The 12,656-nt window shown below is 33.1% G+C and overlaps 1 long non-coding RNA gene across 2 annotated transcripts; it reads left to right on the top strand.

Moving 5' to 3' along the window:
- Positions 1–8,597: 8,597 nt before the first annotated feature.
- On the top strand, positions 8,598–11,121 carry LOC107874881. Of its 2 annotated transcripts, XR_001675632.2 has the most exons (4): positions 8,598–9,164; positions 9,860–9,961; positions 10,064–10,155; positions 10,520–11,121. It is a non-coding gene; the product is annotated as an uncharacterized LOC107874881 (long non-coding RNA). The 2 variants fall into 2 exon arrangements; XR_001675631.2 differs by having other exon boundaries at positions 8,601–9,961.
- The last annotated feature ends 1,535 nt before the right edge of the window (positions 11,122–12,656 follow it).

The following is a 12,656-nucleotide window of genomic DNA, read 5'->3' as shown; positions in this document are numbered from 1 at the left end:
AATTTGCAAACTACAAGCTTCCGCATGACATCCTCTTGATTTAGAACCCAACATTTCAAAGAGTAGTATAAAGATTCAAATTAAACATCCCTAAATATTTATTCATAATTATATTCGAAAATAGGATTAAAAATTTACCTCCTGGAGTTTAAATTCCAACTATAGATTTATTAATTCTTAAAATCTTTTGAAGTTGCCACAAAATCCTTTAGCTTATATTCTCCTTAAGTCCACGAATATGCCTCCTCCGATATATTTTCCTTCCTTGATTCCTTACAATTATTATTATTTTTTATTGTCGATAATGAAAGAAGAAAGCAGAGAGGAGGAGGAACGAGTATGTTCTTGGAAGTCAATTCCAGTGAACTACTATACCCCGTCTTTCTAAATTATCACTATTTTTAAGGAATTATTAAATAAAAGGTGGTCCTTGCCTATCCTTACTAATAATAATGAATATATATATATATATATGTGTGTGTGTGTGTGTGTGTGTGTATGTGTGTGTGTGTCTTGTGTGTGTGTGTGACGGGACATCATTTATTATTTTATTTCAATAGGCATTAAATATTGAGATAAATATTTTACTTACACTACTTTTCATAAACTTAATGTTATACTCCTCTACAATTTTTGTTTAGATTTAATTTTTTTCGAGATGCTACAGGGGTTCAATAACCCTCTCGTTCTTCGTAGGAATTAAATGTTTTTCTAGGATTATCATTTAAAATCCTTGGTTTATGTAACACCCCCTATTCAAGTACATATATTGGCGTATTCAAGTACGTGTATTGGTCTTATTTATATGGAATTAATTTTATTTTATTTTATTTATACCGAAATTTGTCCGTCGATGGTTCCATACGAAGGTTATTGAATAAGCTTTCCAACGATATAAAGATTTCCACAAACGGATAGGTTTTCGATATAATCGAGCACGTTCAAAACTATAAAACGGTGGCCGGGATATTGGGAATAGTAAATGTGCAGGAAAATTTCTTGCACACAAACTACTGAGGCCAGCCATTTTTTTGGGTCAACTTTGAACGATTATAACTCCCTTAATATAATGAAATGGGAGAGATTCCACCTATTAAAAGAAATATCCTTGAGTCTTCTTTCCAATGCAATTGGTTTCATCCAAATCCGACATCTGAGTAATGAGTTATACTCGTTTTACTTCAGCCTCTCAAAACAGATTTTTAGGGTCAACTTCAAACGATCATAACTCCTTGTACAGGATGAACTGGGTGGCCTACTTTATATTAAATGAAATCCCTTTGAATTATATTTCCAATGATACCAATTTCACCCAAATCCGATATCGGAGCAAAGAGTTATGGTCGATTTACTTTAGCCTATCAAAACAGTCCACCATGGACAGATTCGGATTTACTTAAATTTTAAGGGCAATATGGTCATTTTCCATCACCTCATGGACGAAAATTGGTCATTATATACATATACTTAGCTTCATATCCATCATTTATCATCCAAATTATTGAAGAATAAGAAACCCTAGCCTAAGTTCAACTCCAATTATCTCGTGATTCAATCGTAGAAAATCCAAATTGATTCCGTAGTTGTGTTCACCGTCTCGAGGACTTCGAGAAGCACCCCTTATTTGTGCCAACAGGACTTCGAAATCAAAAGGGTCATTTTATGGTAAGGATGTAAATTATGTTGATGTTATTTATATGGATATGTATATATATATATGCATGTGAGCATAAGAAGCATGTTATCTGATTGTTGTTGAAAGATGATTGGAAATGATGTTGGATTATTCTTGTGCATAGTTGGATTATGTTGAATTGTGAAGGGATTTAGTGTGATGATGTGTTATTGAAATGATGATTATATATATATATATGCACATAAACCGATTGTTCAAGTTGATTTTTGGAATGCTTTGCAAATATTGGTTGTATGGAATTATGGAAGAGAATTGTGGTGTTGGATTGCTAATACTAGATGCCAAACATTTCATTGTAGATAAGTGATTTGTAAAGGCGGGAAGTTGTGTTGAATTGGTATCCGAATCTACAATGAGGTATGTAAAGCATACTCTAACGATGTTCTTTGGCATGAAAACACCAATGTTCCATCAAGTAAGATTCCGAGGTTGTCCAAAAACATGTATTGTTCTACATTACCAACGAAGTTGTTTCCATTCTATAAAGTGTCAAAATGTTTCATTGATATACCAAAAGGCTCCTATTTCATTGTTGTGATATTGATGATTCCGAAACACATTGTTGAAGTACCAATGAGTCTTTATTACATCGTTATTATATAGAAAGTCTATTACTTGGTTCCTATTGATGTATCATTATTCCAACGGTACTATATTGGCATGAACACTAATGTAATAATCTCAAAAGCTTTTGAACTAAGTTATTGAAAAGATCTCTTATGAGTGTTACTTGATATACGTGTGGGTGGTAGCTCAGGGGCTTAAGCCTAGCATGGGCCGATCCCGATATTTGATATGATTATAGTTGATATATACTGGGGGCAGCCTAATGGTCACAGTACGGTACAGTATTGATTATTGTTAGGTGGTTGGAGGTTCGGGAGGAGGAGGTAATGGCGAATGATAATTGTAAAGAATGAAATGAACGAATGTATACCGTTCCACAAATGTGTTTGAATTCAAGAACCCAATTCAGATTAATGATAAGATAATGTACATGATCCTAAAAGTGTTTATGAAGTGTGGTTCACTTCTATTATGATTTATTCACTTGCGTCTGATTTTCTTGATCCCCCATACCACATATGATTATTTACAGCTTTACATACTCAGTACATATTTCGTACTGACGTCCCTCACGGGGGAACTGCATTTCATGCTGCAGGCACAGGTGCTTCAGCTCATTCACAGCATAAATAGGAGCCAGGTCATACAGCTATTGTTGGTGAGCTCCAGTTTGCTTCGGAGCTTTCCGAGTCGGTCCCTTATGTTTTGTTATTGTACAGGAGTCATGTGTGGGCGGGGGTTTGTCCCGATCCTATTTATGTCATGTATATCCTAGAGGCTTTGTAGACATAAGGAAGGGTAAAGTCATGGAAGTTTATATAGTGATGTTATATTTGTATATGTGGTGGCCCCGACGGCCAAGTATTATATATATTTATATTTGTGCGTGTTATGCTGATACAGGTAATTAGACCCTTCTATATGCAACGAAGTGCTTTCCAAATTTTTGGTGACATGTAAGTGAAAGTACAGGTATTTGAACGGGTTCTCCCGGGCCTTCTCGGCTTCGGGTGCCAGTCCGGCCCGATGGGATTTTGGGGCGTGACAGTTTAATATACTGTGGATTGTTTAGATTCCTCTACTTGTATCTATCTTTTATCCTTTTTTGTACATTGTCTTCAATTTTCTTTACTTTATCCTTGTTTTCATATTTTGTGCCGTATCAACCATGAAAACCAATGCTAAAACTTTCTATGGTGGTATCACGTACAATTATTTTATAAAAAATAATAGGTGGAATTTTATAAATTTTCTTTTAAAATAGGACAAATCATCAACCTCCATTCAAGAATTAAGAAGCTTTTCGTAAGTACAACAAAATAGTATTTTCAATTTCCACATTAATAGGGTAACACACTCCAGAGCTTGATCGATATAAGTGACTCTTGTAAGGTCAAATCTAACAAATAACCAAAGACCCAAAAAAAATTGAAGTAGGATCTAAGAAAGAAGCGAAACAATTTGTTATAAAAATTAATTTTGTATGTATGATTCATTAATACCATTTCCGCTCAATCGCCGGAAAAGAGGGACAAAAAAGAATGTTCTGAAATCTAAGAATCATATTCGAAGATTTAGAAGGAGAAAGAGAGGTAAGATGAGAGAAGTATGTTTTAAGATAGATTTAAAAAATACTACTATATATAAATGTGATTTAAGCACACATGAGACGGTTGTCATATATGCTTCCTCACAGGGCTATTTCAGTCTTTTCATGCTTCAGCCGGGGGCATTATAGTGTTTTCACTTGACGATTCTTGGTGGCTTTTCCATATCAATACTTTTGGCTTCATGTAATGACCCAAGCCAATGAGCTGGAACCTGCTGTGAGCACTGAATAATATACGGGTAATGAACTTATGCGAAAACAACGGAATATGCCATAAGGTTTTAATCAAAAAAATATCTCTAAAATTATAAGCCTAGAAACAAGTCTCTGAAAACAACCGTATGAAAACTGGTAAAATAATGAAAAAACTAACTAAACTATCTGAAAGTATCTGAAAGCCTCTAAACTGACTAAATAAGAGTTGAAGGGAAAGGCCCCAACTAACTCCAACTGTCTAACTGAAGTAAAATACTGAAATAAATAAAATTGTTCCTCGAAATATGAGGACTCACCACTGCTACTGCTGTTGATGCACTGGAATGTCTAAGTACGGCCGGGAACCTGAGCGTCCGAACCTATGATATGAGACATCATAGCGCAAGAAACAAGTATGCGGTCAGTACTTTAAATGTACTAGTATGCTAAATGAGGTTAAGCTGATATACATGGGCTCATGTGTATGAATAATAACTGGCTGAATAAATAGCATGAGATAACTGATGCATAGTCTGCACGAAAGCTGTAAAATTTAAGAATACGTGACCAAGCATATAACATGACACTGAAATAGGTCTGTAAACTAAAATACTGAAATCTAAGTACTGATTTAACTGATAAACTGTATGCTATGGTCAAGCAAATCTGAATTGACTTCTGAATTGAGACTGGACTGAGACTGTGGGAGGTATCATCTAATCGACATGCCTCAATATGAGCTAATTGGGGTCTAACCTGTGACCCCAATTGGAAGGGTATGAGTACCGTTCCATGGGTACTAACACTGGTTGTGTGGATCCACTAAAATGAAGTCCTGAAGAACTAAAGAGTCACCCTCTACTTGTAGGTGCTCTAGTGAGATATATGTCAACCCTCAACTGGAAGGTTAACATCTCAACCGACACTGGCTATGTAGTTTTGGAACACAGAGACTGCTACTAATGGTCACACTTTCAACTCACAGGTGAGCCTCCATCCCTGGGTTTGCTCGGTGCTAAATCCTACTCTCAATTGGACTGACTCTGATTACTGGACTAATCTAAGCTTACTGATATGATCACTGGCTGAACTGATAATACTCTAATATATCTAAAACCATTCTAAAAATATGAAGACTAAGTAAACAACTAAGTTTTGAGTATTCATAACCCACATGACTCAATAACATTAACAGTAGAAACATAATAAAGCTTCAAAGCATAATAATTACTCATTGTTCAAAATCCAACCACTTAGGCATTTCATCAAACACTTGAAATTCATGAACTTAAGCATGGGGATGATTGAAACATGTGGTAATAACATAATCACAACACTAAAACCATACACTGGGGATTTAACATAGAATTTCATGCTTCAAACGTGTAAGGGCTACTTTCAAACTAAAATCACTTGCAAAACATCATGTATAATCGAAATTCATAAAAGCTTCATGAAAATAAATTATTATAAATATGTAAATTCATGGTTTAAAGCGTAAAAATGTTTAAAGCGTAAAAATAGTTTCTTGAACTCCATGGGTGAAAAGGGCCTATGGAGGAACATCTAACATACCTTAAAGCTTTGATCTTGCAAGAGGATTAACTTTCTTGATAGTTTTTGGGTGGTGAAGCTTGAATTCTTGAATTTTCTTGAAGGAATAATGATTGAACTTAATGAATTTGGGTGATGTCTAGGGTTTATTTTAGAGAGGAATTGAGGAAATTGGGCATATAATGTTGTAATTGATGATAAATCCCATGTTTTCATGGATTGGGGCAATGGTAAATGACAAGATTGCTCTTCTAGGATTTAAATTCACAACTGAAATGTGGATTAAAGAGGTACCACAATGTGATGAGCCATCCATCGCTATAATGGCCACGTCGTGATGCTATCGCGATGACTTGCTATTTTCAAAATCTAAACACGACCCAAATCTCATCCGAAAAAATCTAAAACTTCCTCAAGACATGCTATTTACACCTCTGAACATTAAATAACTTAGAAATCATCGTCTCGGGGTCAGGAAGATCACTTTAAAAATCATCGAAGTTAAGAGGCCAAAAATAAAACTAAGTCCCCAACACTTAGCTAAATTATCATGTTCTAAGCCTTTTATACATGCACTATAGGCTGAACTGAGCTCAGACTAATACGAAGTATTACACTTCGTTGTGTACAACACCGTTGGCCATAAGTTCATCTTCTTACCTATTATTTTCCCTTACCAAGGATATCCGCATTTTCTCAACTATTTTTGTCACGACCTGAGTCGAGGCCTTGGCCGCGATGAGCATCCCGAACTACAAAGGCTCGAGAGAACCACTTAGCATGTAATCATAAGCATAACTCATGTGTTAAAATAATGCGGAAGATAAACTGAAAACATGGTTATTCCATTATTCTAACTTAACAATTAGGGACATAAGCCCATAATCAAAACCCAAATCCATTTTGAACAAGTCTAGTAAGTCTCTACTGAACTAAATCAATAATCTGTCTAAAACAGAATAAGGCCCCCAGTCGAACCATAAACTAAAATCAAAATAAACCAATATATGGCAAAAGATGCCTTTTGAAGTAAGGGAGGCTCACCAACTCCAATTGTCTAATAACAATCTACTAATTAGCGTGACCACGGGATGGGGTCTCAGAACCTGAAATATAGGGGGTCAATACTCGAAAGTACTGGTAGTAGAACAACCCAAAAATAATGTATATTATGCACAACATAAGTGAGAGTATTTTATAAAGCAGTTTAGTATATAATAAATGAAAACACATGGGCATAATTTGCAGAACTTTGAAACACTTTCTTGTAATAAAAACCTGACTCTTTATTTTTATTTCTAAGCTAGATGGTACACCCTACATTTCTACGATCCCATGGTCTATATGGAATTCTCCCTTGACTCGACGGCTAAGCCCCCAATTCAAGTTTGCCCCAAGGATTGGAGTCTTAAATACTATTCTAGTATACCAGTGCCTCAGGGGCAAGTATGCATTGGCCATAGCCAATCATATCTCCCAAATCGACAAAACTCAATTTCTAGCAAAGAGCCCTTACACTCAAATTCCTTCTTTGGGTAACCATCCAACTCTCTTTATGGGCATTTTTAGTTATTTAAAACCATGCTTTATGCATATTAAAAAAACACTCAAAGTTTTTTATGTTAAGAGCATATCATCACTGGGTATCGTCATACCCAGACTAGCAAGTCATTCATATCATACCACATCATATCCATAGCTCTTCTTACTTAAAAGAATATTAATAACCACCTAAATAATTCAAACATCACAAAAGAGTCCTTATTTCAAAACATCTGAAACTCATGCAAAATACTCTTCTTTTCAATACTTTGACAAAGTATGGTTATCTCTTTCATTAATCACATACAAGTCCTTTATTAGGAAACATGAGCATTTATAAAACAATGAATAACCCCTCTCAATTTGTTCATAAAACAATAACCATCCATAAACATTGGCAAAACATTTAAACTCAACTTTTAACCATCTGTATAAACAACCCATAACATTGTTAAAACAATGGGTTTTATAACAAGAGAAGGAAATATGTAAATATTACTCTCATATAACTTCTCAAACTTACACACATGTACACATGAAAACAAACCAAGTTTCAGAAAAACAACCTCATAGTTTATACAAGATTTTATCATAAAACGGATTTAAAAGCTTGTTTGAACAATAAATTTATGCCCATGGAGTTTAGGATAGCCCCATGTACCTTTTTAATGAACAAAAATTTGAAATAGCTTGCAATCTAGTCTTGGGAGTATGAGCCTTGGGGGAAACCCTAATCCTTCTTATGAGCCTTGGAGGAAACCCTAATCCTTCTTTCTCTTGAGAGTGGTGAGGATAATGCGATGTTTAAAACTGATTAGATATGGCTAATAACACTTATTGGATGTTTTAAGTCATGGGGATAGGTTTTGAGGTGAGGAAAAGACCAAAATACCCTCAGGAAACTGATAAAATTTTTGGAATTTCTTTAGTTGATGGCTTGTCAACTAGTTGACACTTGTCAACCTAGTTGTCAACTCCTCTTCATGTTCTGGTTATGGTTGAATACTTGGTTGATGTCTTGTCAACTAATTGACAGCTTTTCAACCTAGTTGTCAACTCTTTCAGTGATATTGGTTCTTTTGGTTAAGGCTGACGACGAGGTTGATAGCTTGTCAACTAGTTGACAGCTTATCACCTCTAGTCATCACCTTGATAATAGATGGACATGCTGAGGTAAAATGGGAATAACTTTCCACTTCGATATCAGATTAAGGTGAAACTAGATGCATTGGAAAGAAGACTCAAAGTCCTTTTATTTGATATATAGTAAGGCACATGAATCAATATATTCTAGGAGATACACTCATCTAAAATAGATCCTAGTTGGTTCATCCGTCAAAACTCTATCGATAGAGGAGTCCTCAACTCGTCCTTGAGTTAGGACATTTATATGACCTAGATTCATATACAAAGATATTTCCACACCATAGATTTGATAATCACACATACATATACATAAATTAATTAGGTTCAAGTCTGTATACATAGGAACAACGGTTAAATTTTCTAGCTTGAAAACGTGGGTTGTTACAGTTCTTTTCTATTTTTAGGTTCTTTTCCCCTCTTTGTGTGCTTAATTATGATTCTTTTGGCTTTAATTTAAGCTTATTCAGTGGAACTATTGTTTCTTTGTGCGAACTGCGGGTGAAAAAAATTGTGACTCATTCTTTATTTTCTTTGTTTCTCTTCCAAATCATAAGGCTTATTTTACTTGTATTTGCAAATTTATTGTTTGAATGTCCAAATAATTTAGGGGAAAATAAACTGTGAGGTTATATGTAGTATTGGCTTAAAGCACGCAGGTGTTCGTCTTTGTGCTAGCTTACCCACAAAAGGTCTTTTATGCCAATTATATCATAGTGAAGTAGCTTAATTTGTTAGGGTTGCTCCACATAAAACCATGAAAAAAGCACATACTTTTTGTGCAATTCTTATCTTTGCGTAGCTCAGCAACAATCAAGAAAACTAATTCAATTTAAAGTGAACAACTCTTCAAAATCTGTAAGTTGTTCGTTTCTTAGTGCCAATCCTATATAGATTTCTTCAATTTTGGTTCAGAATAATGATGTATTATGTTTTATGTAATTTGGGCTTGAGGGATGTTTGAGTTAAATCTAAAGTAATTCAATGTCAAGTTTGTTGTTTTGTGTGGCTCTTTTCATTGGCTCTCAATTTTGTTGATTTTCTATGTGCGATTGGAAAAACTGAGTGTCGAAATTTTCTTTGGGTCATATTTAAAAATTGATGGTGGTACTTCTCTGTGTGATTTGGAAATTTATTGTTTGGGTCAACTTATGCCCACTAGGTGTTTGTGGAAATTCTCCAACTAAGCAGTCTCTTCCAACCACAATTTTGTTGTCATATATCAGTTGAGAATAATTCGTATTTTAGTTATGCTTTTTGCCTTTCTTCAAATTATACTTGCTTGTTTTTCTGTATGGATATATTTTCATTTCTTTGGAGCACCTATGTCTATTTACTAGAGTGGAAGTCCATTTGGCACTAGGATGATGTTATATGTAAATTGTGGCTAAAAAACTTGAGTAAACATTAATGAACTATCATTAATGTTATTGCAAATGTAAAATCTTGTCGTACAATAATCAATTGAATTCATAATCTAGAAAAATTCAATTGCATATATGACATTTTCTGTATTTACTCTATTTTCTTCCAATGCTCTTCGTGTGTTTTAGAGAAATTAAACGAGATCAATGATAGCGTCTATGGTCTCAACAGCTCAAAGTTATGCTTATCTAATAGCTCTTACATAAGAGATTGAAAAGAAGCCTCAACGTGTATGTATATGTGTTTCGTTTCATTTTTTTTCAATTATAATTTTGATTTTTTTTCATTTAAGTAATTGATTTGATTGAATTATGTCGATTTTTTGAAACTAGGGTCCATCCATTGACTTCACCCTCGCAGAGGTGTAACTTATTGCAAAAGCTTTTTGCTGATGTAGCTTTGGAAGTAGACAATCAAGCTAAAGGTAACTCTAAATTTAGTAAGTTCTTTCTACGTGCATTTTTTGCGGATATTTATGCCTTAACAAACTGTTGTATTAATATGTATTTACTACTAAAGGTCATGACTAATCTAAGTGGCCTTTTTGAAGAGAATGAGAGGGATTTGGGAGATTTTACTGGTAAAATTGCACAAAACACTAGAGTTTTGAAAATTAACTTGATGTGACTTCTCATTTTGTTTTGGTAAGTGTGAAGCTAGTCTGATAGTTGTTAATGGCACTAATTTTACCTGTACCTTTATCTTCTCATAGAACCTTTCGGATATAAGATTGGATATATGTAAATATATGGCCTTCTATTTATCTTTTGAATTTTTGTGATTACAAGGAGGTTTCTTACTCGAAGATGTTTCAACTGAAATGGATGCAGCTTATGAAACACCTAATTTATCAACACATGCTGATGGATAATGATCAAGCGAGAAATTAACATTCAAATCTAGAACATATAAAACACAACAATTGTGCTGAGATCATCAGTTTGAGGATAGTAAGTTTTGCTTCCTTCGTGATCAGGTATTGAGTGTTGTATCCGAGAGGAACACCATAGATTTTAAGGGTGTTTTGAGATTTGATAATCACATTTGTGTTCCGAGGATCGATGACTTGATTCAGTTGATTCTTCATGCTTTTACTTCACCAGTGGATTGACGTCGTCGAAAAGTTGATAATCCTTATTTGCTAGAAGAACTTGGCTTATCATTAGCTTGTAGTTTTTGTTAGGTGAATAATTTAATGAAGTGTGATCGCGCAACAACGTTTTGGGAAAGAAATGGATGGTGTAGATAGGAAAAGGTCACTTCTGTTTCTGTTTTGATTTCTGCCATAACTTTTCCAATACGTTTTATAGATAATATATGTCACTTTTTTGCTTTTCATTCAGAAGCAGTGCATGATGAATTTAAGTCAAACTTAAACACAGTTGATCAATACCATGTATTCTGTGAACTTTTCAAATTGGCTCTTCGTGTTTTGTTTCTTTTAATGTGATTTTATTTGTACTTACTATAAAAAGTTTCTATTTGTTCATTTCCACGTATAGTATGCAAACTGACGACTACAAATTACAACTTCATCACGGGCTTCTCTATTTAGTTTTAATATAAGAGAACAACAGGTTATTGCAGGTAAAAATACCTAACAGTATTAAAAAAAGTTTACGCCATCAGTGCATATTAGTTAAAAAATCTATTTTTTCTTCAAAATATTAGTTAAAAACTCTATTTTTTCTTCAAAACATTGCAGTATTTCTTTTAAAACGTGGCATATCTATTACTATACTATAAGTGAGGATAAGCTCATGGACGACGTGTTTGCTGAAGCAAGCAGCTCATGAATGACGTGTCTGCTTTAGCTACTTCAATTGTAATTTTACTATAACATCCTTGAATAATTATTATACGTTATCTAAGTATTAAAAGATTAATAATATTCAATAAAAAGGTAAAATAGACATAAAATATTAAATTATTGCATAATATATTTGCTTTGGCTGCTACGATCGTGATTTTTTTATATTATCCCTAATTAATTATTATAGATCATTTAAGTATAAAAATATTGATAATATATTTAATTAAAAAAATAAGATAGACACAAAATGATAAACTATTTCATGATGTGTCTGCTTCGGCTGCTTCAATCGTGATATTAATATATCACCCCAAATTAATTATTATTGATCATCTAAGTGTTAAAAAATTAATAATATTTAATTTTAAAAAAAGGTCAAACAGACACAAAATTATAAATTATTATATAATATTTTAAATTGACTTGACATATTTCAATTGTGATTTTACTATATCACCCCTAATTAATTGTAATTAGTTATTTAAGTATTAAGAATGTATTAATATTTAATAAAAAAGCTAATACAGACAAAAAAAAAAAAGATAAATTGTCTCTTGATGTTTTAAAGTAACTTGACATCTTAACCTGACCCACCTAAAAAAATTTCACAAGTATTTTTATAATAATTTTATCATATCACTTATAATTAGTTATAATAAATTATTTAATTCAATAGCTCATGGACGATGTGTCTGCTTCAGCTGATTTTACTATAGAACCCCTGATTATTTATTATAGGTCATCTAAGTATTAAAATATTAATAATATTTAATACAAAGGTAAAATAGACACAAAATAATTTATAGTTTCATTATATGTTAGCTTCAGCTGCTACAACCGTGATTTTACTATATTATCCTTAATTAATTATTACATGTAAGTATTAAAATGTTAATGATATTTAATAAAATGGATAAAATAGACACAAAATGATAAGTTATTTCATAACGTACTTGCTTTAGCTACTTCAACATGATTTTACTATATCACCCCTAATAAATAATTAGAGGTCATCTAAGTATTAGAAAATTAATATTTAATAAAAAGATCAAATAGACGCAAAAATAATAAATTATTTCCTAATGTTCTAAATTAACCTGATGTATTTTATT

The sequence above is a fragment of the Capsicum annuum genome, chromosome 6 (assembly GCF_002878395.1).
Source record: "Capsicum annuum cultivar UCD-10X-F1 chromosome 6, UCD10Xv1.1, whole genome shotgun sequence".
Lineage (NCBI taxonomy): Eukaryota > Viridiplantae > Streptophyta > Magnoliopsida > Solanales > Solanaceae > Capsicum > Capsicum annuum.
The sequence above is the reverse complement of the archived record's forward strand: the minus strand, read 5'-3'. Positions and strand labels throughout refer to the sequence as shown.